Source organism: Rhinopithecus roxellana, chromosome 14, assembly GCF_007565055.1.
Source record: "Rhinopithecus roxellana isolate Shanxi Qingling chromosome 14, ASM756505v1, whole genome shotgun sequence".
Lineage (NCBI taxonomy): Eukaryota > Metazoa > Chordata > Mammalia > Primates > Cercopithecidae > Rhinopithecus > Rhinopithecus roxellana.
Genome location: NC_044562.1, coordinates 107,634,679 through 107,662,247, shown reverse-complemented (window position 1 = coordinate 107,662,247; position 27,569 = coordinate 107,634,679). Strand labels below are relative to the sequence as shown.

The following is a 27,569-nucleotide window of genomic DNA, read 5'->3' as shown; positions in this document are numbered from 1 at the left end:
CCCTTTTAAAATATTTTCTAATATAAGCATTTGATCTTATACATTTGCAATTAAGCAGCTCTTTGGTTATGTTACCCCAAATTTAATATGCTTTATTTTCATTCCATTCAAAATATTTTTTAATTTTTCTGTGATTTTTTTGACCTATGCAATGTTTAATATTTTGTTTAATTTCCAAATATTTAGGGATTTTCCAGGTATCTTTCTGATATCAAATTCTAGTTTGATTTTATTTTGGTCTGAATATGTATTTTGTATGATTTTAATTTTGTGTTGCTGTTGTTGAGACAGAGTCTCACTCTGTCACCCAGGCTGGAGTGCAGTGGCCAAATCTGGGCTCACAGCAAGTTCCGCCTCCCAGGTTCAAGCGATTCTCCTGCCTCAGCCTTCCAAGTAGCTGAGACTACAGGTGCTCACCACCACGCCTGAGTAACTTTTGTATTTTTAGTAGAGATGGGGTTTCATCATGTTGGCCAGGCTGGTTTTGAATGCCTGACCTCATGATCTGCCTGCCTCAGCCTCCCAAGGTGCTGGGATTACAGGCATGAGCCACTGCACCTGGCGATTTCAATTTTTAATATTTGAAGCATTATTAATGGCACAGAAAATACTCTATCTTAATGTTAACTACACTAAGTAGTTCCATGTAAACTTTAAAGAATTTTTCCTATTGTTTGTTGGAAAATAGTCTACGGAAAATATTCTAATATTTTACCAATGAAGTAAATGAAGTAAAAATGGTTGACAGTACATTCTAAGTCTTCTAACTGATTTTTTGTCCACATGTATTATTTATAAAAACAGGAATTTTGAGTTTTCCAACTATAATTGTGGATTTGTCCCTTTATCCTTTCAGTTCTATCAGTTATTTATATATTTTGAAACTCTAACATTAGAAGAATATACATATAGAATTGCTATTTTTCCTAGATTAAATTATCCCTTTATTACTATGTAATATCCCTTTATGTCTCTTGTAATCTTTCCTGTTCTCAAGTCTACTTTATGTAATGCTAATATACCTACTTCAGCTTCTTTTGACAAGTGTTTACATGGTATACCTTTCTCCATCCTTTAATTTTGAATGTATCTATAGCTATATATTTAAAGTGAGATTCTTGTAGATAGAATATACTTGTCTTGCTCTTGTTAATTCAGTTTGGCAATAGCTAGCTCTTAACTGACAAATTTACACAATTTACATTTAATATAGTTACCAATATGATTGGCTTTAAATTTACCAATTTGTTTTTACAAATGTGTGATATATATTCTTTTTTTATTTTAAAATACATTTAATAAAAATAACCCATAGTTTTATATATTTTACATGTGTAGAATATTTACAAATTCACTTCTACAGCATTTACTCAATGTTTACTATTTTTCCATTATTTGCCTTTTTGACTATTTCCTTCAGTAGTAAAATGTTGTCCAGTGTTCTCTTTAAAAAATTAGTTTCTTGGGCAATCCTCCCTGTTCCAAGGTCTCTGTTCTTTTCCTTTTTGTTGCCAAAGCCAGATTTGATTGCTCCTTTAAGGTTTCCACTGGACAGTTGGGTCTTGGTAGCTGACATCCAGGTGTTGGCCCTGGCCGATTACTGAAATACTTCATTTCCAGTGGCTGTGTGGCCGTAATTCAAGCACATGGATCAAATAAGAATAAGCCCTGTATGAGATCTAGTAAGTCGTCTCCTGCTGCACTGAAGATGTGATGCAATGGGATTCCAGGGAAACTCTTAAATGTCGCATAATCTGGAAGACTACACATGTCCGGCCACTGTTCCTCAGTTGGTGTACCCAAATATTCTTGTTAGCTGATCAAGGTCTGAATCTCCTGACAAAAAAAGGAACCCTTAGAAGTAACTCTGCCAATATACAGCCAACAGCCCACATGTCCACACTCACACCATACATCCTAGCTCCAAATAGTAACTCAGGGGCCCAATACCACCTGGTTACAACCTGATGTGTATAAGCTCTCCTGGGGCTCCCAAATGATTTGGCCAGGCCAAAATCTGCCAGTTTTAGAACTCCATTTTCATCTAGCAACAAGTTGTTTGGTTTTAGATCCCTATGTAGGATCCAATGTTGATGTAAATATTCTAATCCTTGAAGAGTCATCAACATGCAGGCTTTGATGTGTGATGGTGTCAGCACAAGACTATTATCCTTTATTATAACCTCTAGAACAGTTTCCATAAAACCAAAGACAAGGCTAATATTAGATTTATGTCCAAAAGCATCAAGGAGACCAATTATATTTGGATGACTTAGCTCCTGTAATAATTGTATCTCTCTTAAGGCTGTTCCGCTTATACCATCTTTAGCTTCTGATCTATGTCCAAGTCTGATTTTATTAATGGCGACAATTTGGTTGGTATTCTTATCTCTGGCCTTGTAAACTATGGCAAACTTAAAGCCTCCAACAGCCACTTCTGTCCACCAGGCTCCATCGCATTAGTATCTATATATTCTTTTTCTCTTCCTTTTTCTACTATCCTTTTGTGTTAAGTGAGCATTTTAATTATTCAATTCTATCATCACTATTGGCCTACAAGACAGAGCTTTCTGAATTGTTTTTACTATTTTTCTAGGATTTACCATATACATGTTTAAGTTCTTACAGTCTAAATTTTAGGAATATATCATTTCAATATGTTTTAACAGCCACACATCACTTCCTTCCACTAATTCTTTGTGCTATTATTTTGTTATGTTCTACTCCTAATTATGTTACAGTCTCCCCACTGTACTGTTACTATTTTTCTTCACTCAATTATCTTTCAGAAGTATTTTTAAATGAATTTTTATATTCTCACATCTTTACTATTTAGAACATTTTATCAATATTTTGTATAGATCCAGATATTTATCATGTATCACAATCCTTCTGCCTATAAAACTTTATCATTTCTTATAGTACAAAACTTCACTGCCAATGAATTTTCTCATCTTTTGTCTACTTAAAAAGTATTCTATTTTATTTTCATTGCTAAAAGATAGTTTTGTAAGGTATAAAATTTTGAGCGAGTTAACAGTTTTTTTTCTTGTACTTCAAAGATATTGATTTATTGCTTTCTGCCTTATTTAGTCTCTTACAAGAAGATTGCTGACATTCTTTTCTTTGGTTTTCTATATGTAATCGTGTTTTTTTTTTTTTTTTCCTTTGGATGCTTTTAAGATTTTATCTTCATATTTGGTTTTCAGAAGTTTAGCTTTGATGTGCCCAAGTATTTTTTTTAATTATTTCTTCTGCTTTAAACCCTGGCTTTTTAAATCTGCTGTTTGCTCTCTTTCATTCATTTTGGAATATTATTTACTATTATCTTTTTGAATATATTCTGTGCCATAGTCTCTTTCTTCTCCTCATAAAACCTCAATTATATGTATGTTAGATTATTTGATATTATTCTATGGCTACTGAATATTCTATTCTCTTGCTATTATTGTTTCTTCATTTTTTTTTCTTTTTTAGTTTGGATAATTTGCATTGGTCTAACTTAAAGTTCAACAATTCCTTTCACTGCTATATCCAGACTGTTGATAAGTCATTCAGCAAAAAATTTATCAAATAAATTCTTCTTCTCTGTTTAGCATGTTTTTAAAAAAATTCTAGAATTCTCACTTGATTTCTTTTTAAATTTCTATATACCTGCTGAAATTTCTCATTTGTTCATACATGTGTTAACCTTTTTTACTACACTCTTTAACATATTTAACATAGTTGTTTTGAAATACTTCATCTAAAGTACCATGATCTCATCACATCTTGGTTTGATTCTGTTGACTCCTTTATCTCTTGATAATGGGTAATTTGTCATAGTCATTGTTATTGTTTGTGTGTATCATATAATAACACACTGAATGTAGACATCATGGCTAAAGAAAAATTGAGAGTGAGGTAAATTTGCAACAGGAAATGGGCACACTTCTTATGGCAGTTCGTTAATATGAAGGTTAGGTCAGTCTAAGTAGTAGTTGAACTCAGTTGATTGTGGTTGTTGTTCTAATTACCTCTGATTAACCATAGACTTCAAATTCCTCCAGTCATAGACTACTACTACCTTGTGCTTAGGTGGAGGCACCTAGGGTGCTGGAGGGTTTTAACAGTATTTTGCTCCATCTTCACCTTTTAGCAGACCTTGCATCCCCATGCCACAGAGTGGGTCCCCATTCAGTATCTTTCCCCTTTCCCAGAGAATATACTGCCTGCATTAGCTTGTTTCTACGTACAAGGCTTTTGCAGGTGCCAGGGGATTTCTAGTTTCTTATTTTAGCCTTCTCATCCTTCCTTCCTCTCTCATCATGATAGCCAAGATCTACCTTGCTTTTTCATCAGTGTAAGATCATGTACTTAACTTTTCTATTCTATTCTTAGTGAAATACAGCATTTCTCATCTCCTGCTACTCCAATGGCAGCCAAACTGGTATCAGGGGTGTATGGAGGTTGCCTGCTTCTCTCTTAGTGGCAACACCTTTATTTTCATGTGAGGAAAAGATTCAGAACAGGGTTAGACATTGCACCTTTCCCTCAACAGCAACCAATCATATCTACATTCCTGCATCACCAAAGAATTTGTCATGCTTGCAGTCCTGCTCAGGAGTACCTGGTTAGGGCCCATGAACAAGCATTGGTGAGTGCTTGCAGATTCTCCTTTGTATGGGGTTTCCATGGGTTCTCAACTATCATGCTGGCCTATTGGGCCTTTAAGTATTTTTTAAATATTCAATTTGCATTAGTCAGGATTCTCCAAAAAAAGAGGACCAAGAGGATGTATATAAAATGATTTATTATAAGGAATTGGCTTATGTGATTATGGGCACTGAGAAGTCCACACCAAGGGCAGCCAATGGTATAGATCCAGTCTGAGTCTGAAAGCCTGAGATGCAGGAGAACCAATCATATCAGTTCCAATTTCAGTCTGCATCTGAAGGCAAGAAAAGTCTGCTGTTCCAGTTTGGAGGCATTTAGACAGATAGAAATAATTCCTTCTTAGCACTTTACTCTATTTAGGCATTCACAGATTATTTTTTGTGGTTTATTGTTGTTGTTGTTTTAATGGAGACAAGGTTTCACCATGTTGGCCAGGCTGGTCTCAAATGCCTGACCTCAAGTAATCCACCTGCCTCTGCCTCCCAAAGTGCTGTGATTACAGATGTGAGCCACCACACTGGCCAGGTCTTCACAGATTGCATGAGACCCACCTTCACTGAGAAGAGCAATATGTTTTACTCAGTCTACTGATTCAAACATTAATATCATCCAGAAACACTCTCACAGACTCAGAATAATGTTTAACCAAATATCTGGGCACTCATTGGCCTTATTAATTTGGCACATAAAATTAACCATCACACAGTTGTTTTCTTTTTATCTGATTGTATAGCTTCCATCTCTTTCTACTTTATTCTGCCAAAGATAAATTTAATGTGGTCCACCTCTCCTGGAGGGTCTTGACATCCTCTGAAATTCAGTGATCTTAGTAGCTTTGAAACTTCAACTATCTGATGAGTACAAACAAGACAAACTTTTGTAGATTAATTATTTTTATTGTTAGAGTAGGAGCTTTTTATATCCAAAGTAGAAGCAGCTTTCCCAAATAGTCTTAACATTCAGGGTAAAAAAATTTTGAATCAAGTCATGTTCATTGAGCACCTGTGAGTTTGTTTGATTTTTTTCAATAACTGAAAAAATGAGTTAGCGATGCAATGTCTCTAATCTTAATGCATTACAAATCTAGTGCATGAGATAGGTTGTGATGTATATAAATAACACTAACAGTTTGGTGAGAATAAATTAATAATAATTTTATTTTAGCTATTTAAAACAGTAGTACCACTTGCCTCATTACTCAGTTTATGATATACTTTTATTTCTATATTTTTCACATGTAAAACATTTATAATGGCATTTTTACCTTATTCCTGTTATTACTTTTAAGAATAAAATTGACCTTTTTATTTTTTGAATGATCATGCTTGGCTTCTCTGAATGAAGCCATAGAATTTCATTCCTAAATTCTAACAAGCTAACATCATGCTTAACTAAATCTTTTCTTTTATGAAGAGTTTAGAGAACTAAAATGTGATGGCCTTAAGCAAGCTGTAAAGATATGCATTGTTTTCTTTGCTGAATAAAAGCATGGACATAGAAATGTAGCTTGACAGGGATTGACTACATTTTTATATTAATGTTTCCCTCATAGTAAACATAAAAACAGACCCTCTTCCCACAATAAATATTACTTATGTATTACTATATAAGAGTTTACTAAAATAACAATTTATATTTTTGAAAATTATGTAATGGAGATCTGAATATTTCTTAATTTCAATTTTTCATTTTTTAATTTCATATTAACAAATAACTTTTTTAAAGTTTAGAACATAAATACATCTGTGGGACCTTGAAATGTTCAAACCCTCTTGACACAGTGCCTATAAATGTATTATCAACAAAATGATCTTACTCCCACCTTTTTAATCAAGGCCAAGAGTGATGGTAAAGACAGAAAAGGTGACAAAGGCCAAACCACTAGTGGCCACAGCTCCATAGTTTCTGGATGAAATAATTTATACACTAAAACTAGCAGAAAGAACCCCATTATACACCTCAAAGGGGAAAGTGTAGGTGTGTCAATAACAGATCATGCATGTTTATAGTTATTTACATTCATGTAGTTAAACATGATCACCTAAACCTCACTTGTAATATGTTTGAAAAAACAGATGAAGACAGTATCATTGGAAACTTTCCATACTGATAGCTAAGTTCTGTACTTCTGTTACAAGGTTGAAAAATGTGTCCTAAAAGGCAAATATATAAAAACATTCCTGTGAGAAGGGATAGCAAATTGTTCCAGGCCTATACAAACCTCGGCAGGTATAAATCATGTAATAGCTGAGCATTCCATTAACAATTTAGAGCATTCCATTAAACAATTCCAAATGTCATCAGAGTTTCTCCAACATATAAACCATATTTCTATCAAAATCTCCCCCATTTTTGACTATTTGTTGTTCATGCTATTGCTGTGGATGCCAAACTGAAATCTATAGGAATTAACCAAGACAAGTACCTTAAAAATTGAGTTCCCACCCCCGCTATACACAGCAATATGGCCAAAAATGCCTTAGCATGAAAACTATTACAATTTTGATTTCTTCAAATTTTCTGGAACCTTGCTGAAAAGGAAACTGTTGTATGAAACCGTTATTTCAAAGATCCATTTCGACTCCTCTGAAAATTATTAACTAAGAAGTAACAGCATCAAGTTAATTTTGTGGGCAGTGGCCAATTTCCACTTGCTCTTCTCCCTCTGTTTTCCCTGCTACAAACAGTAAAAAGATGTCAGTGCAGTTGGCTATTCCCTAACAGTAAAATTCCCCTTCCATTCTAAACAGTTCAGCAGACTCTCAGTACAGAATAAACTAATGGTCATGGGTCAGAGCCCACAGTTCTTTGCTCTTTGTCGTGTTAATTTTTAAAAATATATGTGATGATCATCTCCTGAATTTCAATTTCCTGAAGACAATATGACAAATTTATTTTAACTATTCTGATGCAGAAAGCTAATTAAGTAAACTGGTTCAGCAACTGATCATGTTTCACTAATTTCAACCATCTGCCTCAACATTTGTTCCTATGTGTACCAGCTTTCATAGCTTCTTTCCTCTAATAGCAATTAATGAAACTGTTAATAAGCTACATATATCATACACTTAAAACAATTTACCAAAGGGTAGCATTATGAGACAAATTATATTTAACAATTGTAGAAGAATGACTCTGATTATCACATGTACAACATCAATTAGATTTTTTAAATTTATGCTTCTCAATTAATTATCTAACTAATTTGGCGCACATTCTATGTATAATTTGTAATTTTAAACTCCTGGTCAGATTTTGCCATCATTTTTACATGCTGACTGCTTATATGAGGCAGATATTAATGAAACATAACCTCTCTGCAAATTACTGAATCTTGCTTTTATTTTCATTCATTGTGCTTTTTCATAATAACTTTTTCCACCGGGCGCGGTGGCTCAAGCCTGTAATCCCAGCACTTTGGGAGGCCGAGACGGGCGGATCACAAGGTCAGGAAATCGAGACCATCCTGGCTAATCCGGTGAAACCCCGTCTCTACTAAAAAATACAAAAATCTAGCCCGGCGAGGTGGCGGGCGCCTGTAGTCCCAGCTACTCGGGAGGCTGAGGCAGGAGAATGGCGTGAATCCGGGAGGCGGAGCTTGCAGTGAGCTGAGATCCGGCCACTGCACTCCAGCCTGGGCGACAGAGCGAGACTCCGTCTCAAAAAAAAAAAAGAACTTTTTCACTTACTGTGCAATGCATAAAAAGGCAAATTGTACTATTATCCAGTTTTTGCACTATATTCAAAGAATGATATGATATATGCACACACATATATAATAATTTTAATTTTAAATGAGGTTAATTTATAAATATATTTTACAAATATCCTTTAAAAAACAGTACACCAAAAACCAAAAAATAAATGGCTTTTATAAAGTAAGTCCTATCTAATTTAAACTTCTACAATAGCATTATGGATCTGGTAACTCCTGTATAAATGAAAAATACATAATATGATTTGACTTTGCCAAAGATTTGGTATTTATTTTCCTGGTAATTAAAAAAAAAATGAACATTTCTTCAAAATATGTTTTATAAATACACAGTATTGATGAGTAAGTGCTAAAAGCTCAACTCATCAATACTCTGTAGTTCTCTGTTTAGCCACTACTCTGTCCAAGGGTATGTGAGTGCACACACACTCACACATATTCAAACTCATAGTCTTCTCTATTATAACCACTACCTTTGCTTCCATAACCACATTTACAATATTATTATAGAGGAAGAAATCCTGTATATCATGACATCCAGGACATTTTTACAAAGCTCCAAGATGTGGATGATCCTACACATTCCTCCCCCTAATAAGCTGTGTGGACAGCATAGACCTAATCTAAGAATTTTCAGCCTGGGCATCATGGCTCATGCCTGTAATCCCAGCACTTTGAGAGTCTGAGGCAGATGGATCACTTGAGGTCAGGAGTTCAAAACCAGCTGGTCCAACATGATGAAACCCATCACTACCAAAAATACAAAAATTAGCCAGGTGTGATGGCACATGACTGTGGTCTCAGCTACTTGGGAGGCTAAGATGAGAGGGTCGCTTGAACTGGGAGGCAGAGGTTGCAGTGAGCCTATTGCACACCTGTACTCCAGCCTGGGTGACAAAACAAGACTGTCTCAAAAAAAAAAAAAAAAAAAAAAAAAAACCCTAAGGATCTTCAAAATGCTTTTTACCAATTTGTAGCAGATGATATGTACAAGAAAAATACATCTGAAATATTAACAGTAAAAACATATACCAAGTTTCCAAAGCAATTTAGCAAAAAGTATATTCAGAGTTTTAATGAATCAGAGAGGAGATACATTTATAGCTTAATTCCCATCTGACATAGTTTGGATATCTGTCATCATTCAAATCTCATGTTAAATTGTAATCCCAAAAGCTGGAGGTGGGGCCTGGTAGGAGGTGTTTGGATCATGGGGGCACGGATCCTTCGCAGCCTGGTGCAATCTTCATGATAGTGAGTTCTCGTGAGATCTGGTCCTTTAAAAGTGTGTGGTACCTTCCTCACCACTCTCTTTTACTTGCTCCTGCTCTCAACATGTGATATTCCTGGTCTTCTTTGCCTTCTACCATGATTGCAAGTTTCCTGAGGCTTCATCGGAAGCCGAACAGATGCCCAGGACCATGCTTCTTACACAGCCTGCAGAATCGTGAGCCAATGAAACCTCTTTTGTTTATAAATTACCCAATCTCAGATACTTCTTTATACCAAAGCAAGAACAGCCTAATACATCATTCTATACTACACTATGTTCACTCTATGACTCAGGTTTATCAAGACTGGAGATGACTCAAGAACTGATAAACTCTTTTTTTTGGTACACTTAACAAAAGTCTCTTTACAAGAAAGACATAAGAGCCTTTTGAGAAGCAGCTCATTCTGAAGCAGGAAAGAGGAAGAGCACTAATTTGGCTTAAATACAAAAGCTCGACACCTGTGAGGTTGTGAATACAGAGGAGGAATCACCACTCAGGCTATCTCTAGTTCATTTCCACGAATGTGTGTTTTATCTCATTTAATCTTTCAGTATACAAGGTTTAAAGAATTTCGGCAAACATCAAAGCATGACCATTAAGTTATGCAACTTCTTGACTGGAGACATAGCTAGTACTGCCTGTACCCAGTCAACAAATGTCTATCAATTCTTCCCTGCTCCTCGCCCAAATTGCAGATTATAATTGTCCTTCTCTGCTTCTTAAATTTAAAGCTAAGCTATTGAAAATACCTATAAATACATCTCATGAGAAAAATTACTTCTTAGATTATTTGATATTATCATTTCTAGTGATAAACAAGTACATATTGGTATGGTTTAGTTAGGAGCAAGGGTTGAAGGGGTACAATGAGATGCCAAGCGGTCTTGGTTCCCTTGTGTTTTGCATATTTTTAAACAGCAAAGAAATTTATATTGAAACTATTACTACTTTACTATTGTCATAAAAAGAGAATTGAGATACCCAAAGAATAATAATCAAAATAATGCAAATGACAAGAATGAGATTCTTGGAAGAATGAGGAAAAAGGAATTCCTAAAAGCATTAAGCAAAAATGACAGAATAATTTGTCCTCCTTTAAACCTGCCCCAATTTTATTGTATAAATAACTTACATTTTACAATGGATACTCTGTATCTTAATTAAAATAATCAGTTTGAAAATCCCCTAAACCAAAGAAGCAATAAAAATACTGAGAAACACTGCCTTCTTCAAATCATAGGAGAATAATTCCACCCAGCTATCTTAGTCTGATTTATTGTCACTAAACAGAATGCCACAGACTGGGTAATTTATAAACAGTAGAAGTTTATTTGGCTCATGGTTCTGGAAGTTGGGAAATCCATGATCAAGGGGTCATCTGGTGAGGATCTTCTTGCTGCATTATTCCATGGTGGAAGGGCAGAAGGGCTGTGAATTCCCTTGCAGTCACGGCAAAAAGAAGACAATGAAAATAATGGTTTCTACTACTCTTTCTTTTCAGAATCCTGAGATAAGAACCTCTTGTGGTGAGAAGCACCAACAATCACCACAGAGGGTCCCCAGATTAGCTACTCCTCTAGGGAGAACTAACTCCTGAGGTAATCTCAATTCTGGCTCCATTCCCCTTATCTAAAATAATCTCTCAACTTTGACCTTGATAATGTTGGCAGCAAATAAAGATGAAGACACACATCACAAATCCAACAAGCACCACTCATTGACTGGTAATGGGAAATTTGGTCCTAAAGTTTCTGTAGACCAGAGATATTTAACTCTGCAGGCTTCCTGTGAATAAATACCCCATATCCTACCCTCTCTTTGTCTACCACTCTAAACGTGGCCACTCAGCAGCCATCTTCCTTTGTAAAGGTGAAGCAGAAAAGTTCCAATGAGAAAAGTCATTGACAACTTTGCTCGTTGGTAGTACACTAGTCATTTTTCAACGAAGCCTTCAAAGACTCAAATGTATTATCTTGAATACAAAGAGCAAAATCTAATATCTCTAACATTATCAGGAAAATCAACTGTTTAGTATAGGTTTTTTTCTCTTTTAACAATGTTAATTTTGGGTGGGGTTTTTTTTTTTTTTGAGATTTTTCAATCAAGCCTTCAAAGATAACTCAAATGTATTATCCTGAATACAAAGAGCAAAATCTAATATCTCTAACATTATCAGGAAAATCAACTGTTTAGTATGGTTTTTTTTTTCTCTTTTAACAATGTCAATTTTTTTGTTTTTGTTTTGCTTTTTTGGAGACAGGGTCTCATGCCCCTCTCCCAGGCATGAGTAGAGCAGCATGATCATGGCTCACTGCAACCTCGATTTTGCAGGCTCAGGTGATTCTCCCACCTCAGCCTCCCGAGTAGCTGGGACTACAGATGTGTGCAACCACACTCAGCTAATTTCTTTGTACTTTTTGTAGAGAAGGGATTTTGCCATATTATTCAGGCTGGTCTCAGACTCCTGGGCTCAAACGACCCACCTGCCTCGGCTTCCCAAAGTGCTGGGATTACAGACATGAGCCACCATGCCTAGGCAACAATGTCACTTTTGAAAACCATATTTTTAAGAAAATTATTTGACCATTAATTATTTAGGCTGTAATGACAACCTGAGTTTTTTTTTATTATAAATTAGTGAACTGTTTATAATGAAATAATTCCCTAATAACTCAGAAGACATATAGAGCCCTTTCCTCTAATAAATTGCCCCTAATATGCTTCTCTTTTGCATAAAGAGTCCTTTGTCCTTCCTCTAAATTGGCTGTTATTTCTCACCATTGTCATTATATTACTGCTTCTCATCTGCTTCCTTACTCTATGTACAATTGTCTGGGTAAGGTTTTGAAAGCGTGCCAACCTCTTCTCTGGAGTAAGCTCTGGACTGTCATTTATCATTTAGAGGACTTTTTCATTTACTCCCTGGTTCACAATTTGGTTTCACACCACAGACTAAAATCTGCCTTCTGGACCCATTGAGGTTCGCCATATTGTATATGTTATTGTTGTTTTCCCAGAGAGCATCATATGTTTAAAATAGATTGACTTGTGTTACCATAAATAAGAAATAAGAACTTGCCAGGAATTTAATATATAGTCTAATGGCCTTAGAGAAATGCAAGCAGTTTTGAAGTTTCATTCTCACAGGCATTTTTGGTTTCCACCAAAAAATGACTTTTAAATAAGAAAAATATAGCTATTTTCATCGTGGCTAGCTCTGGCTCTTTAAATTAGGCCAACTCAAGTGCATACATATACCATAGATCCTTAAAGCAAGACTTAGGTATCCACCAGGGTTTATAGCTTTTATTGTGAACCTCCTCTTACTTATTCCCAACCTATTCCCTCATTTTATTTCTACTAAGGCTCAGTCTTCTAGATCTGTGACTCCTGACTTTATTTCTGCTTATGGTATTTGAGCTTCAGTTTTGCCGGTGAACCTGGTTTGGCTACTATTCCCATTTTTTACTCCATGGGTTACATCTGGTAGAAATCTCTTGCTACAGCTCCAGGAAACACACACACACACACACACACACACATACACACACACACATATCTAGTCACAGGAACCCATATATCTACCATTCACCCTGTATTGAGAGAATATTTAGACTCCCAATCTCAAGGTCGTTGTGCATTACAGCAAGTTCAACACTTATTGATAGTTTGCATCAATAGGAGGCAAGTTATCCTATATCTTCTGTCAAAGTGAAAGGCATGTGAAATGGGAAAATGGAAAACATTATTTCATGACTTTTTTCCTTTTCACATGTATTTAACCACCTCAGGATTAAATGTGCAGAAATGCAATCAGAAACATGAATAGAAAGTTAGTGATTACTTAATAAGATTGTTTAACTTTTTCAAAATCATGAAAATTGCCAGCCACAATTTTTAACAATCTGCTAACTACTCCATAAGATAAAGCAACAGGATGTTGAAGGAGTCTTTTCCTATTGTCTTGGAAATTTTGCTGAAGTTTCAATAATGAAAACAGTAGGTAATAAATACATTCACTTTCTGAAAATAAACAAACAAGAAAAACTAGATACACCTATGCTAGACTTAATTAAGATTATAGAAACTATCTAGTGATTTCATCACACTGAACCATTTCCTGCCTATAGGAGAATTGATAATAAATTAGAAAGGGAGATTGAAACAGATCATCAAGATAGACAGTGCTGTGTCAATTCATTTCCTTTCCCCAACCTGTAAAGAAGAGAAAGGAACTGCTCCCCACTCACAAGCAAAGAAAGATTGGCATGCTTGCCAGTCAGACGCATTTAACTTTCCACATGAATATTTGCTAAGCTCTGACAATCTTGGAGAACCAGAAGTGAGTGAGGTGATTAGATGTTTGGACAGTTTGTAATGTGTCTTAGGGAGATTGAGAGCATATGAACAAAGAGATTGACTTCTACTTCCTGCTTGCAAAATTTTGAGGGCAGCAATATGAGTGCAGTGTGAGAGATGGGCAGGGTAAGGAGACCATTCAGTTGTGAGGTCAGCTTGTCCTTACACCAGTTGGTGTGGTTAGAAAGCATTAAGTCCCCTTAAGCCAAATGATCACTACTTACAATAGCTGGGCTCAGAGCAAGTTGATGCAATTTTGCCCAAGATGGCTGCCTTCTGCCTTGAGAGCTCCAATATAAGTGGCTAAGTGGGTTGTTCCCCCAGTGTCAGAAAGTAAAAGGAATCAGGCAGAGCTCAGAGCTCATTGCTCTGTCTTTGAATGTGAGCAGGCCCTAAACAGAGTTTGTCATGTATGAGTGTAATCTCCTGGCGAAATCGTCATATGTTCTGGGCAAGAAGCAGATGACTGTTTGCCAAAGGGCTTTAAAAATTCTGAACATTCAGAATGAATTCATAGTGGATCATGAATGATTCTAAAATTTGTCTTGAAAAAAAAAATCCATGATAGGCTATGCTGCAAAAACAGGTTTATTATTAAAATATCACCAAAAACCCTATGTTTGAGCATTCTAACACATTTTGTACTATCAATATTCTATGCCTGCACAGTGGAAACAAAGAAGGAAATGTGAGTAAGAAAGCCCTAAGTAATTTTTAACAATGATAAAGGAGCTTGATTTAATGTTAACAAATGCAGATGTTTCAAGTAATGTCTTGGCCTTTTGAAAAGACGTTAAGGGGGGCTCCTATGGTAATGTTGACAATACTTACGCATTGTTAGACCACTACCACAAAAAGACAAGGACCTAGCAGAAGTGACCACCCTCACTTATCCACTGACAGTACAAAGCTTGGGATTTACATCATCATCAATCAAAATACTATAATTGATTGCTAAATGTGAATTTTTCCTCTCCTTTCTAAAAATAGCCCTCCTTATTTAATACAACGAATCCACTGAATAAATGAAAGACAACCAAAATCTATTTTTGAACAAAAATTCCAAATAATACTCCTGAAGCTAAAGTGATTTTCAGTTTCAAATGCAAAAACAGAAAGATAGAAATAGACATGTACATTGTTTAGAAGAGGTGGAAAGATTTTGAATAAACAAGTGATTTAATAAACCACATAGCTTATAATCCTTTAAAAATCTACTGTTCCTTTTCTACACACAACTATGCCAAGTTTAGATCCTTCTCAAATGTCACAGTTTTGATTTCTGAAATGATCTCGTTTACAGATAGCAAGTCATATCTTTGTGTTTTCAAAATCTTTTAAGTTTATTAGAACTACTATCAGCGACAGTTTAAAAACAATTCCTGGGGCCAGGCGCAGTGCCTCTCGCCTGTAAAGCCAGCACTTGGGGAGGCTGAGGCAGGTGGATCGTTTGAGGTCAGGAGTTTGAGACCAGCCTGGCAACATGGTGAAACCCCGTCTCTACTAAAAATACAAAAATTAACCAGGCCTGGTGGCGGGCACCTGTAATCCCAGCTACTTGGGAGGCTGAGGCAGGAAAATCACTTGAACCTGGGAAATGGACATTGCAGTGAGCCAAGATCACGCCATTGCACTCTTGCAGTGCAACTTGCCTGGGCGACAAGAGCAGAACTCCATCTCAAAAAATCAAAAACAAACAAACAAACAAATTCCTGGGATATCCAACTGGAAACCCAACAAGTGACCTTGAAATTAACTTTAGATCCAACAACTTAGAAAAATCAAGAGGGAATAAAATAAGTTACGTATTTTGGGGTTTTGTTTTTATCTCAGGATTTAACTGAATTTAGGATCTTTTAAAAACTCACATGTAGGGAGTTTCCTGCTTTTCTTCCTGGTTAAAAAAAAAGAGATTAAAAAATGAAATTTAGTGCTAGAACCATATTCTCATTATCTTCTCATATTTTCATGTCTACTAAACCTATAAAGGGTTGCTAGGTGATTAAAACATACTTACATTTTCTGAATCCTAGAATTCAGTTTTAAAACATTTCAATGTTGGAGGAACATGATATCAACCACATTTTAAAGTGCTGTGTTTTTAAGTCTAGATTCCATTTAGGCATCTTCTTTTTAAGCTAGTTAGGTATGTATGATAAGAAAGCATGGCCCAGCTATAGAAACACAACAAGAAATGATTGGACTAAAATAAGCTGCAGAGTGGTTTTGTTTCTCTCCCATCATCTGGCAGGTCACACTGGGGAAGAGTAGGTTGGGGGCAGCCATGACAGCTGACTCTCAGTCCGAATCCTTTGTAATGGAGGGATGATTGTTTTTCTGCCATCGTGTCCAAATGACAAAGGAAACAGCCAGAAAAATAAAACGTTTGCATCTGTTAAGTACCACCTACACCTGCCTACAGATCTTCATGACGCAGATTGAGAACAAAGTGCATATGTTACTAGGCAGAGGGGGCTGGGGTTCATAGCACGAATCCTATTGGCAGGGATGTATTTTAGTGAGTTGAATTATGCCTGTCTGATAAACAACATTTGGGTTCACCACAGGGAGGACTTGGAAAGAGAGGCTGTTCACAAGGAGATGCTGACACTTGGGGGAAAAAAAAGCACTGAGGAAATATAATAGAACAAAATCCCATTTAACTATTGATGATGACTTCTCCAGCATGAGGTTTTGCTGGTCGTTACTATCATGGAAAAAGTTACACAGATACTGATATTCCATTAAAAAAATAGACTCATTTCTTCAAATAACTATCACTATACCAATAGAATTCCACTGAAAAAAGACTTAAAACTTTCAGAGAATTTTAAAGAAATTTGGGGTAAATTCCTCCCACAGATTCAAGATTGTCACTTCTGAGTTTGTCTGAAATTTTGGATTTAGCTAGATGAGTTAGCTAACACTTATCTCTGAAGCTTATTTCAGACTCTTCAGTGTAGTAGATATGTGATTTATATGTTTTTATGTTTTTAATTGGCCTTATTCAGTAATCTTGCTAAATTAACTTTTAAATTGTAATAATTTATTTATAGATGACTGAGAATTTCTTAGTTATGCAGTTATATCTTCTGAAATGCAATGACAATTGTATTTTTTCCTTCCCAATTATTGTAGTTCCTTTGTCTTGGTTAATTGCATCAGTTAGGCTCTTCAAGACAACATTGAAGAATATGTAGTAAATTTGCAGCCATATTGTTCCATTCTTCAAATCCAGATGAACGTTTTTGTCATTCCCCATTAGGTATTATATTTCTGGATGTTTTTGTAGATACTCCTTATTAAATTAAGAGCTTCCTTCTATTCACAGTTTGCTAAGATGTTTGATCATGAATGAGAATTGAATTCTAGTCTAAGCTTTTTCTATGTATATTGAGATGACTGTATGATTTTTCTTTGTTAATTTGTTAAGTCCACTGATTTTTAAAACGATAAACCAATTTTGCATTCCTAGAATAAACCTAACTTAATCATGATGTATCATCTTTTTTGTGTATTGCCATTCTGGGTTTACTAATACTTTGTTTAGGGATTTTTATCTATGTTCATGAGTAAGATTGGCTTGTCAATTTTCTTACTCAAAATATTCTTAAGAAGTTTTCATTTCAAAGTTATGCTTGCCTCATGAAACAAGTTGAGGAATGTTTTCTTTTTATTTTCTATTAGAATTGCTCTAAATTGATGTCTTCTTAAAACGTCTGACAGAATTCAACAAAGATAATAAGTATATTGGAAGTATTATTTGTGGAAAGGTGAGATATTGTTTGGTCAGTTTGGTTTGATTTGGGTTAATTTGTTTACCTTTTGAATTCAGAATTTAGCATTTTAATAGCAAATGATATTGACGGTTTATACTCTTATTTCATATTAAAACTTTGTATTAATACTCATTTCTAATTTCCATTCTTGTATCAGTTTTGTTAAGTTTTGATTTTTTAGAAATTTCTCAATGTCATCTAAATTTTCAAACTTATTACTGTATAGTCATTCATGATATTCTCCTTTGATATTTTTTGCTTCTGAAGGGTCTATAATAATGTCATTTTTTCCCATTTATTATATTTGTTATCTGTCCTCTTTTTTTTCTTGATCATTTTACCAAACATTTACCCATTTTATTAGCCTTTTCAAGTTAATCTATTTTATTTGCCTATTAGACTTCTGGCTTTGTCAATTTCTATATTTTTAAGAGAAGCATGGTTAGATTTAGCTTTTTATTGATACATAATATTTGTATATTTTGTTACACACATAGAATATGGAATGATCAAGTCAGGGTATTTGGGCTATCCATCACCTCAAGTATTTATCATTGCTATCTATTGGGAATATGTCAAGTTCTCTCTTCCAGCTATTTTGAAATCTACAATACATTGTTGTTAGCTATAGTAAATCTACTGTGCTATCAAACATTATTTCTTCTACTTAATTGTATGTTTGTATGTATGTTTTACCCATTAAACAATTTTTATTCATTCCTCCAATGCCCCCCACCCCCCACCCCCAACACACACCCTTCCCAGCCTCTGGTAAGTATCTTTCTACTGACTACCTCCATGAGATCAATCTTTTTAACTCTCACATTTGAGTGAGAACACATGATATTTGTTTTTCTGTGCCTTGCTTATTTCAGTTCACACAATAACCTCCAGTTTCATCCATGTTGCTGTAAATAACAGGATTTTATTTTTTTTTTTTATGGCCAAGTAGTATTCCACTGTGTTTATTTACCACATTTTCTTTATCTATTCATCTGCTGATGGACACTTAGTTTGATTCCATATCTTGGCTATTGTGAATAGTGCTGCCATAAACATGGGGTACAGGTATCTCTTCAATATACTGATTTCCTTTCCTTTGGATAAATACTCAGTAGTGTTATTGTTTGATCTTGTGCTGGCTCTACTTTTAAGTTTTTTGAGAAACCTCCATACAGTTTTCTATAATGGCTGTACTAATTTACATTCCCACCAACACTGTATAAGGGTTCCCTTTTCTCCACATTATCACCAGCATCAGATTTTTTTTGCCTTTTTAAAAGTAGCCATTCTAACTGGGTGAAGATAATATCTCATCATGATTTTCATTTGTGTCTCCCTGATCATTACTGATGTCAAGCAATTTTTCATACCTGTTTGCCATTTCTGTCTTCTTTTGAGATATGTCTATTCATATCTTTTGCCCACTTTTTAGTGGGACCATTTGTTGTTGCTGTTGTTGCTGTTTTGGCTGTTGCATTGTTTGACTTTCTTATATATTCTGGACACCAGTCTCTTGTCAGATGAATCATTGTTAGGTATTTTCTCCCTATCACCAAGTTGTTTTTACTCTCTTGATTGTTTCCTTTGCTGTGCAAAAGCATTTTAGTTTAATATAGTCCCATTTATCTATTTTTGTTTTCATTGTCTGTGCTTTTGAGGTCTTAGCCATAAAATCTTTGCCTAGACAAATGGCCTATAGTGTTTTGTCTATGTTTTATTCTAGTAGTTTTACAGTTTGGCATCTTACTTTTAGATATTTGATCATTTTGACTTGATTTATATATATGGCAAGAGATATGGGTCTAGTTTCATTCCTCTTCGCATGAATGTCATTTTCCCAGAACCATTTATTGAAGAGGGTGTCCTTTCCCCATTGCATATTTTTAGCAACTATGTCAAAAATAAGTTAGCTGTAAATTTGTAGATTTTTTTTTTTTTTTTTTGGAGACGGAGTCTCACTCTGTCGCCCAGGCTGGAGTGCAGTGGCCGGATCTCAGCTCACTGCAAGCTCTGCCTCCCGGGTTTTAGGCCATTCTCCTGCCTCAGCCTCCCGAGTAGCTGGGACTACAGGCGCCCGCCACCTCGCCCGGCTAGTTTTTTTTTTTTTTTGTATTTTTTAGTAGAGATGGGGTTTCACCAGGTTAGCCAGGATGGTCTCGATCTCCTGACCTTGTGATCCGCCCGTCTCGGCCTCCCAAAGTGCTGGGATGACATAAGCCACCGTGCCCAGCCAAATTTGTAGATTGCTTTCTGTATTCTCTATTCTGTTCCATTGGTGTTTGTGTCCATTTTATACCCAAACAATACAAACAATACTGTTTGGGTTATCATAACCTTGTAATATATTTTGAAGTCAGGTAGAGTGATGCCTCCAACTTTGTTCTTTTTGCTCAGGATTGCTCTGGTTATTCAGGCTCTTTGTTGGTTCCATACAAACTTTGGGTTTGTTTTTACTATTTCTGTGAAAAATGACATTGGTATTTTGATAGTGATTACATCAAATCTTTAGACTGCTTAGTATGGTCATTTTAATAATGTTAATTCCTTTGATTCCTGAGCATGAGAAGCTTTTCCATTTATTTGTGTCCTCTTTAATTTCTTTCATCAGTGTTTTCTAGTTTTCCTTGTAGAGGTCTTTCATCTCCTTGGTTAAAGATATTCTTAGATATTTCTTTTTGCAGCTGTTATAAATGGGATTGTCTTCTTGATTTATTTTTCAGCATTTCATTACTGATGTATACAAATGCTACTGCTTTTTGTATGTTGATTTTGTATCTTTCAATTTTTCTGAATTTATTTATTAAATCTAAGTGGTTTTCTGGTGGAGTCTTAAGGTTTTTCAAAATATAAGTTCATGTAATCTGTAAAGAGAGACAACTTGACTTCCTCTTTTCCAATTTGGATGCCTTTTCTTTTTTTCTTTTGCCTGATTGCCCTGGCTAGGACTTCTAGTACTATGTTGAATAGAAGTGGTGAAAGTGGGCATCACTGCCTTGTTCCAGTTCTTTGAGGAAAGGCTTTCATATCGTCCCCATTCAGTGTGATATTAGCTGTGGGTTTGTCATATATCACCTTTATTTTATTGAGTTATGCTTCTTTGATGCCTAGTTTGTTTCAAGTTTTAATCATGAAGGATGTTGTGTCCTTGTCTGGTTTTGGTATCAGGGTAATGCTGGCCTCAGAGAATGAGTTTGGCAAACCTCCTTCTTCTTCAAGTTTTTGAAGTAGTTTGAAGAAAATGTGTGTTAATTCTTATTTATAAGTTTGGTAGAATTCGGCCATGAATCCATCCAATCCTAGGCTTTTCTTTGTTGGGAAACTTTTTAAAATCAATCTTGTTACTTGTTTTTGGTTTATTAAGGTTTTCTTTTTCTTCCCTGGTAAGTTGTGCTAAAAGAAAAAGCTTAGTTGAATTAAATTAAACAGTTTAACTGAGCAAAGAGTGATTCATGAATTGGGCTGCCTCCCGAGCCAGAGTAGGCTCAGGATTTCAACATAGCCACGTGGTGAAAGAAGATTTATGAACAGAAAAAGGAAAGTGATGTACAGAAAATGGAAGTGATGTACAGAAATAGCTGGATTCATTACAGCTCAGCCTTGGCCTTATTTAAACACAGTTTGAAAAACTGGCCACCTTTAATTAGCCAAAACTCTGATTGTCACAAGAGTATGCTACTGTCTGTTTACAACTCCATCTAGGTTAGTTCATGATGTACAGAGAAACCTTTAGGCCAAACTGCAAGGAGACAGCTTTCAGCTAAACTTGATTTAGAAGTTGTATGTGTCAAGGAATTTATTTTCTCCAAGTTTTCCAATGGATTCGCATACAGTTGTTTATAATACTCTCTGATGATTTTTGTATGTTATCAGTGATATCAGTGATAATGTTGCCTTTTTTGTTTCTGATTTTATTTAGGTCTTCTCTTTTTTCTTGATTAGTTGAGCTAGCAGTTTATTGAGTTTCATTGATACACTTTCCATTATTTTTTAGTCTCCATTTAGTTCTTCTACTAATTTTGATATTGGTTTGTTCTTGCTTTTCTAGTTCCTTGTGGCATATCATTAGATATAGTTGGGTCATTTTTTAATCCATTCGGCCAATCTATATATTTTAAGTGGAAAACTTAACTTGTTTACATTTAAGATTATTGGTATGTGAGAACTCTACTCATCTAACCAATATTGAATCACTGCAGCCTTTCAGGTAGACATGGAGATAGGTCAATGTGGCTCTAGGGATGTGGATGTATAGGGACGATTGGGCCTCAGGGCAGGATGCAGTCTGGTGAGGATTGGGCTCTGAAAATGGCATTGTGCTACAGCTGCTTAGGACTCAGGGGGTGGTGAGGGTGGGACCCGGTGTGAGCTCCCTCTCTGTAGCAATGCCATCACAAAATCTCCAGGTAGCTCCCTATGCTAGTTTCAGAGCCCATTAAGATTGAGGTGCTCTCCAGAGGGGCTAGGATTACAGGAGTCCATAGTGGGAATGTGGACTGCTAGGGATCTCTTATTTACATTTTCCTTACACTGGGGAACCTCTCCCAGTTCCCAACCAATCCTGGCCAGGCTGGCTGCCTGCTTCCTTCTCCTTGCACACCTCAGGTGTTTCCTGTCACTTCTGTGTTAAAGTCCAGTGTTCTCTATTAGATGCTCTATTTTACGTAATATTTTGGTTATTCTTTGTGGAGGAGGCAAGTGCTGGATGCTTCTAGTTATCTTGAAGCCCCCTGTCAATCTCTCTCTTTTTTTTTTTTTTTTTTTTGACACAGAGTCTTGCTATCACCCAGGCTGGAGTGTAGTGGCATGATCTCAGCTCACTGCAACCTCCACCTCCTGGGTACAAGCAATTCTCCTGCCTCAGCCTCCCTACTAGCTGGGACTATAGGCGCATGCCACCATGCCCGGCTAACATTTGCATTTTTAGTAGAGATGGGGTTTCACCATGTTGGTCAGGCTGGTCTCGAACTTCTGACCTCAGGTGATCCACCCGCCTCAGCCTCCCAAAGTTCTAGGATTACAGGTGTGAGTCACTCCACCCAGCCAATCTTTATTTTTATGAGTGTTTTCTATTGTATTATTTTCAGATTTGTTTTAGTTTTTACTGTTTTCTATTTTTATTAGGACTAATATGTTACCTTTATCTTGTATTAAGTTAGATGTTTACTTCACTGATTATTAGCTTTTTTACTTTTTCAATATATCTATTTCAAACTGTACATTTCTCTCCAAACACAGCTTTAGCTACATCTCACAAGTTTTGATGTGCAGTACTTTTATCATTTATGTATACATTTTCTATTTTTCATTGTGATTTTTTTTCTTAACTCATGAGTTACTTGGAAGTATGCTACTTCTGGTTATTTTTCTGTGGCTGATTTCTTGCTCAACTGTATTGCAGTTCAGTAACCTGCTGTACGTTTACATTCCTTTGAAATATTTGAATCATAGTCTATAATAGTGTGTCTCTTGTAAACAGCATATCATCTGAAAATATTTTTAATTGATATATTAATCTCTTTATATTTAATGCAAGTACTGATATTCATGGTTCAAGTATATTATTTTACTAATTGTTTTTCTGTTTGTTTTGCCCATTCTATTATTCTTTTTCTCACACTTTACTTTCAAGTGCATTGATTTATTCATTTCTTTAAATTTTTGTTATGGTAAATACATGTATCATAACACTTACCATCATAACCATTTTAAGTGTACAGTTAATGTACTTAAGTACATTCATATAGTTGTGCAACCATCATCACTATCCCTCTCCAGAACTCTTATCTTGCAGAACTAAAACTCTATGCCCATTAAATAATAACTTTTCTGCTCTCCTCCCCCTATGCCCTTACAACCACCATTCTACTTTTAGTATCTATCATTTTCACTATTCTAGGTACCTAATATAAGTGGAATCATACAGAATTTGTCTTTTTTGTGATTGGTTTATTTCACTTAGTATAATGTCCTTGAGGTTCATTCTTATTATAGCATGTGTCAGAATTTCCTTTCTTTTTAAGACTGAATAGTATTCCATTGTACATATATACCACATTTTTCTTATCCTTTCATCTGTCAATGGACTCTTAGATTGCTTCCATGTTTTAGTTAATGTGAATAGGTGCTATGAATATTGATGTACAAATATCATTTATAGATCCTGTATTAAATCCTCTTGGAGTATATATCCATAGATAGAATTGCTGAGTCTTATGGCAATTCTGGTTTTTTGAGGAACAGGCATACTGCTTTCCATAACAACTTCACCACTATACATTCCCATCAACAGTGTGCAAGTGTTTTAATTTCTCCTAAAGGATTGATGTTTTTTTATTCTTGCTTTCCCATTCATCAATATGAAATTTTTACATATGTTTACTTTTCTGTGCTTACTCTAGAAATTGCAATGTACAGTCTTGACAAATTTAAGTCCAACTTGATACATTCACCATCTTCCAAACAAAGTAAAAAACTTGCAACATTTTAATTCAAGTGCCTAAACCCCACATTATATGCCATTTTTATTTAATATGTTAATTATTTGTATTTTAAACTTTGTAAGACATCATTATTATTACTAGCGTATTATGCAGTCAGTTTCCATTTAGATTTACACACATTTTAGAATTTTACCATTTTTATGGTTCCTTGTTCTTTTCTGAATCTCAAAGCTTCAATTTAGATTTATTTTTCTTCTATTTTCCCTGAAGAATACTCTTGACTTTTTTTTTTTTTTTTTTTTTTTAGTGTGAATGTGAGTCTACGGGTCATAATTTTCTTGGCCTATTTTTGTTTTCTGAAGATGCTCTTCTGAAAGATATTTTCATCAACTATGGAATTTTTTGTCAGCAGTTGTTTTCATTTTAATACTTTAAAGAATTAATTCCATTGCTTTCTGGTTTGTTTTTTATTTTGTTTTATTGTTGTTTTTGGAGAATTCAGCCGTCAGTCTAATTATTGTTTCTTTGAAGATAACCAGCATTTCTTCTTCAGCTACATTTAAAAAAATTTTTTTTCATCTTTTTCTGGATATTTTTTCTTTTTTAAAAATTTCTTAAGTGTTCTTTTCTTTTTCCTTGTATTGCCTGGAGTTTGTAGGGCTTTTCAAATCTTTGGCTTACCATCTTTTATCAGTTGCTTCTGCCCCATTTTTTTCTTCTCTCCTCTTAGACTTTGATTAAACGTATGTTAGCCCTTCTCACTGTATTCCTTGTGTCTCTTACCCTCCCTTCTATATATTCTAATCTTCCACCTCTCTGAGCGCGGATGTCTAAAGTTCTTCTCAGCGGGTTAGCCTCACTGTGGCCTCTTTCTAAATTTAGCAATTCCAGGGGAAAATAATCTCTAACCACTGCCTCACTGAACTCAGCCTCACCTCTGTTTTCATCCACTTTGCTCGGCTTTCTCTCTATCTTGTTTCAATTCAAAAGAATTCAAGTAAATGTTTCTTTTTTATATATTATCCAATTTTTTTCTCAGCAAAATGATGGATTGGATATATCTCAACCATCATCACTTTGTGCCTATAGTATGTAAAAGAAAAATTAATGCATTCTGAAGCAATACATTCCCACAGACTGCATCATCTTCGTCAACTTTGAGAAGACATACACATCAGGAAACTGGAAAACCATCTAAATTGTATTTTTTGGTTGATGCCCTTGGTTTTTTGCATTAGACCTAATGACTACCATGTGAAATAGTAGAGGCAAATATATCCAACTTTTCATAAAGTTGTAAAATAGGTGAAGTTGTTTTTAGTGCCCTTTAGGATTATCTCCTCCAATGTCCACAGTTGTCAATTTTGTCAAAGAAGGTTGGAGGAGGTACCTTGAGTCAAGCCAATTTTCTTTTTTCTCTGCATGTAAGGACATAAATGTATTAGAATACCAAATGTGAGGAAAACTTCAGAATTAATAATTTATTAAATAACAGTCATTAGGACTTCAAGATATTGTAGACTTGTGAAATAATATATTTGATGTTTCTTTCCATTGTTCCTTCAAATCACATCACTTAAGTAAATGCTTCAGTCCATTCCTAAGAAAAAGTACTATCTTTTAACAGCAGGAGCAAGATTAGGATGATGCCAATTAGGATGTAATAGTAGCCAATGATTATTGAACATTTACTATATGACCAGTAATGTGCTGTATCCTTTATGCACTGTCTTATTTCTTTTTCACAAAAACCCAACGACAGCTTGCCCAAAGTCACTCAATTCCAAAATGTCATAGCCAAGATTCAAACCCAACCATTGACATTTGAGTTCATGCTTTATGTGCAGACATGAAGAGTGGGAGCATGACTTCTTAGAATTATACATTTTATCAAAAGCTTTAACTCTTCAGTAGTATTCTATATTTTTTGGTAATTGAATTAATAAGTTCAGTCTACTCAATCTACTCAATATTTGTTTTAAGTGTCTCAGTTAAGCAAGTAATAGCTAGACCACTGCATTCTGTGTGCTAATTTCTGAACTTCAGACAGTAAACAGATGCTAGAGGATGACGTATTGGAAGCCAGAATTTATAAAGCTAGAGAAGAACTCTTGGAAAAAGTAAAGTTAAGCCCTGTGGCCAATTCACAATCAAGGATGATAAAGGAGTTCTTGGTCACAGAGTAAGCAGAAAGGCAAAGTCAACCATTGAGACACAGTTCACCTCTCCTTCCTCAGCAGTTCCCCTGAGCCCTTTCATGCTCACTTTTCTTGGTATTTATTTAACTGTATTTATATGTCTACTTTCCCCACTATTAAAGAACTTCTGTATAGCCAGGACACTAACTTATTGCATTTTGATATTCCCAGCATTTGCCATGGTACCAGGTACATAGTACTGTGAATGGATGAATAGAAAAAGAGAAAAAGGAAGAAAAATACTTCAGATACTTAGGGAATCATGAAATAATCTACTGTTAAATTATTCTCTTCTTTAGTGGTAGAATACACAGAGACTAGAGGCTTAAAACTGGCTTCAGAACAACCTGGAACATCCTGACATCAAATAAGGTAGCTATTATATATTAAAATGAAACAAGAAGATCTTTTAAGAGGAAAAAAATATATGTACTCATTTTTGCCAATATAAAGATCTCTAAATTAAATTTCCAATAGCAATTAGTTATTATATCATTGTCTTTTCATTTAAAAAATAAAGCTATTTTTGGAAGAGATGGCGGAAGCTTTTAGAAATCATGAAGTTCTTTCAGGGAGGGGAACATCACACACTGGGGCCTGTTAGGGGGTGGGCTGCTAGGGGAGGGATAGCATTAGGAGAAATAGCTAATGTAAATGATGAGTTGATGGGTGCAGCAAACCAACATGGCAAATGTATACCTATGTAACAAACCTGCACGTTGTGCACATGTACTCTAGAACTTAAAGTACAATTAAAAAAAAAAAAAAGAAAAGAAATAATGAAGTCCACTCTTTGTCACAGCTCATCTGGATAGCTGATCATCCATAGCTTCTCACACAGAGTTCCCAAGACAACATTCTATACTTTTAAACTTTGTGCTCTTGACCTGAACCTGAAAATTATTTCTATTAGCCTGGCTAAACATTCCTACCCCAAGCACTATAAACTAGACCGAGTTTCTCTGCAAATACACATGTTCCTATTTGAACAGCACTTCCTCCCTTGAGAAGATAGTGACTTTTGTGTGGACAAGTTGACTAGTTAAGTCCGTACCACTCTAACTTCTTTAAAATAGCATAAAGTGCTATACTTTCAACATTCGTAAATGAGGAGTTTCTGATTTAAGTGTTGAGATACTCTTCAA

The 27,569-nt window shown here is 35.3% G+C and overlaps 1 pseudogene across 1 annotated transcript; it reads right to left on the bottom strand.

The window, feature by feature from the left end:
* Positions 1-1,446: 1,446 nt before the first annotated feature.
* LOC104658909 lies at positions 1,447-14,839 on the bottom strand (annotated as a pseudogene). The gene is made up of 2 exons (XR_004053109.1): positions 14,836-14,839; positions 1,447-2,437 (listed from the first exon to the last, which is right to left on the bottom strand). The product of XR_004053109.1 is annotated as a cyclin-dependent kinase 7 pseudogene (transcript).
* Positions 14,840-27,569: the final 12,730 nt, after the last annotated feature.